This window comes from Salvia hispanica, chromosome 4 (assembly GCF_023119035.1).
Source record: "Salvia hispanica cultivar TCC Black 2014 chromosome 4, UniMelb_Shisp_WGS_1.0, whole genome shotgun sequence".
NCBI lineage: Eukaryota > Viridiplantae > Streptophyta > Magnoliopsida > Lamiales > Lamiaceae > Salvia > Salvia hispanica.
In genome coordinates, this window is record NC_062968.1 from 31,403,539 (window position 1) to 31,406,990 (window position 3,452).

At 36.2% G+C, this 3,452-nt stretch overlaps 1 long non-coding RNA gene across 2 annotated transcripts; it reads right to left on the bottom strand.

The window, feature by feature from the left end:
* Window positions 1–497: 497 nt before the first annotated feature.
* On the bottom strand, window positions 498–3,058 carry LOC125217959. Of its 2 annotated transcripts, XR_007175847.1 has the most exons (8): window positions 2,863–3,058; window positions 2,386–2,453; window positions 2,103–2,221; window positions 1,807–1,901; window positions 1,591–1,732; window positions 1,367–1,499; window positions 846–899; window positions 498–644 (listed from the first exon to the last, which is right to left on the bottom strand). It is a non-coding gene; the product is annotated as an uncharacterized LOC125217959 (long non-coding RNA). The 2 variants fall into 2 exon arrangements; XR_007175848.1 differs by lacking the exons at window positions 2,103–2,221; window positions 2,386–2,453; window positions 2,863–3,058 and adding an exon at window positions 1,987–2,081.
* Window positions 3,059–3,452: the final 394 nt, after the last annotated feature.

Sequence of the window (3,452 nt, forward strand, 5' to 3'; positions counted from 1 at the left end):
GCACCAAGTGCTCGGAAATATAAAGCAAAATGCTCGGAAAATCGAGATATACCGAGCACTTTCCTAGCACCGAGAGTGCTCGGTATTCGCTTCGTCGGAATTTTTATACGAGCACCTTAGAGTGCTCGGACATCCCCAGGTGCTCGTAATATTCCGAGCACTTACATGATTTTCAGATTTTGGAATATATGCGAGCACATACTTAGGTGCTCGGAAATTTACAAGCACATACCTAGGTGCTCGGAATTCTGGTTTCTCTCTATTTTTTATTTAATGGAATTATAAATAAATTAATTTAGTTTATTATATTTTTAAAAATTAATATTAATTAAATCAATAAAGTAAACAAAACTGAAATTGCATTATATTAAATTCAATTAAATTGTTTTACAGTGAATTGAATTGAAATGCTAAAAATTTATGAATTTGAATAGACAAAGCACTAAGCTTGGGTCAAGACTAGAATCCAAGCTAGCAAAACCTTTATGCATCTCACAATCCGTATCGCTTCAATGTCCCGTAATGGCAGCCGTAGTACATGATGAGGAGGAAGGCATCAGCTATCACGAGCCGGACCCAACCACCTTGAAAAGCACATCCAAAAAATGCATGCATTCCAGTACGAGGGAAAACCACGTAATCACCTATGACAAAGAAGCCAACGATGGTGGATTAACCGCCTAAGACAACAAACTATAAGTAGGACATGTAAAAGAGAGACTTTCTTTAAACATCTATAGCTCTTAAGCTATATCAGATTCTCTTACAATGAGTTAACTCTGCCATGAAGTACATATGCATTAAGATATTTATGGCTAACTCTTTTCAAAAAATTAATTGCTCACCTTGGACCCCAAGGCTCCAACTTTGTGATATCAAATTTGTACTCCGAGAAAAATCTAATCAAAAAATGAGAGAGAGAGAGCTCTGTTAGCATACTGATACATGTATCTCAAACCAAGTCCCATCATGAGGAGGTTTCACACAAAACAAACTAACAGCAGCATGTAAAATGAAATAGTTATGGCAAACTTGTATGGAATGTGATCAAGTGCTACCTTGCTTGTCTACCACATAAATAATCGATATACCAACTGAAACATTTAGCTTATTGTAACATGAGAAGTAAAAGCTGCCTTTTCTATATCACATTAGCTAAACACTAGCTCCAAACATCAAAACATAATAAATGAATATGTACCATCTGAGGCAATCGAAGGTTAGTTTCTCCTTTCAAGCAATGAAAAACAACAAATAAAATTCTTTATCTGCACCATTCTGTTTTATGGTATAAAACTAAAACCACACTAGTATCAGCAGTGAAATTTGATGCAACAAGACTCCACTTATTGGGTAAACTTCGTACCTTAAAACACCCTCAACACATTCATCAATAAAGGTAAACGACCGTGTTTGCTTGCCATCTCCCCACATCTCAAATTTATCAGTAGCAGTGAGTGCTTTCCTACAGAAAGCAGCTGGTGCTTTCTCCCTCCCACCTATAGCCACAGATGATACAAATCCTTACTCAACTTTATTTGTTTAATTTCTCTCTTTTTTGCAACAAGAATACTAAACATACTAGTTTACCTTTCCATGTCCCGAATGGACCATAAATATTATGGAACCTTCCTATGCGGCACTCAATACCAAAGTCCTTGTTGTAGTGTTTACACAACTCCTCGGTAGCCAGCTTCTCTAGACCATAAGCATCTTGAGGGTACACCAATCACTAAAATGCAGCTCATGTCAATAATGGAAAATAAAATGTAAAAACAATTTAATCGAGATAGGAGGTGAAAAAACCTCTGTAGGCCATGCATCAGCCTCCTTCAAGCTCACATTGGTCTCCAACTGCTTAAATTCGGGATAGATACAAGCACTGGAGGCATAGAAAAAACCTATACACCAAAATTAAAGTCCATTTCAGTTCTTCACTTCAAAATTATGCTATAGATGAAGGATATCAGTTCAAAGAAAGAAGACCTTTTAATCCCATTATCCTTGCAGCCTCAATCATGTTAAAGCTGATCATTGTGTTGTTGTACATGATGACCTTTTAATACACAAATACATACTGTAGTATTTATTTACAATAATACCTAATCATTGTAGTTTTGACCATTATCCTTGCACACGAGGTCAGCCTGGATTCCCAAGAACATGGAGAGAGCACAAATATCTCCCTCGTTTCAAATCTTCAAGCAAAGCAAATGGAAATCTGAAATTCATAATGGCCAATGATAATGTAAAAATCTTATCATATAGTCATTCGAGATTAATCAACACATCTGTGCCGAATATCATAAACTTTAGCCGAATTTTGAAATCCCAAATGAAGAATCAGAGTTAAGAGTCAGAGTGAGAGAGGATACGAGAACTGACCAACAGAGGATATGAGAGGATACATCACCCGCCGAGAACTGTATTTGTCGCCGACAGAATCAAACTGCCTATATGAAACCAATATACAACCAATTTAACCAAAACATGCTCAAAATCATCTTACAATAGAATATGATACTCAATAACTTATATGCCAGTCTACTGTATGTAAAATGCAGCATATAATTTTATTTTATCAACTCCAAATAAAAAAAAACAGCTATATTCAATGCATCAAAATAACCATCTACAAACTAGTATATATGATTAATGGAATCCTTAACGCATAGTCATCATAATCCTCCATTTTGATCTCTAAAGCATGAAAATTCAGATTATTTAAAAAGCTCATCAATCAAGCACCAGAGTCAACAATCCAAACCTCAATCGAATTTGATAATACAATAGAAATCAATAATACCTCACCGATTTCAATCAAATTTTGAAAAATAAAATACAACAATTACATAACCTCACCGATCTCGGCTCGACGATCTTCTCCAAATGCTTAAACGCCACCCGAACGGTGCGACACTCAGCTCGCAGATTCTAAACCAAATGAAATGCCTAAACGCCACCCAATCGGTCGAATCTCGCCGCCGATGAAGAATCAGAGAGAAGGGAGGTTTAGGGTCTATAGAGGCGGTGAAATTTTGAGAGAAATAATTTTGTTCTAAAATGTGCCGGTGAGATTTGCACGGAAATAATTTTGTTCTAATAGTAGTACTCCCTCCGTCCCAGAGAAATGTCACACTTGGGAAATGACACGGGATTTTAGGAGATGTTATTTTGTATGTTAATTGGTGAGAGAAAATATAATTTTATAATTGATGTGAGAAGGAACTTTTTTCAAAAAAAGAAATGTGACATCTTTTGTGGGACAAACTAAAAAGGAAAGTGTGACATCTTTTGTGGGACGTAGGGAGTATGATTTAAGAATCCCGAGCACAGTTCCAGGACTCGGTATATTTAGAGCACAAGTATTGCAGATAAACAAAATTGTTGAATTTCTTTTTATTTGAAACCCGAGCAAAGTATCAGTGCTCGGAATGTTCCGACCACATATA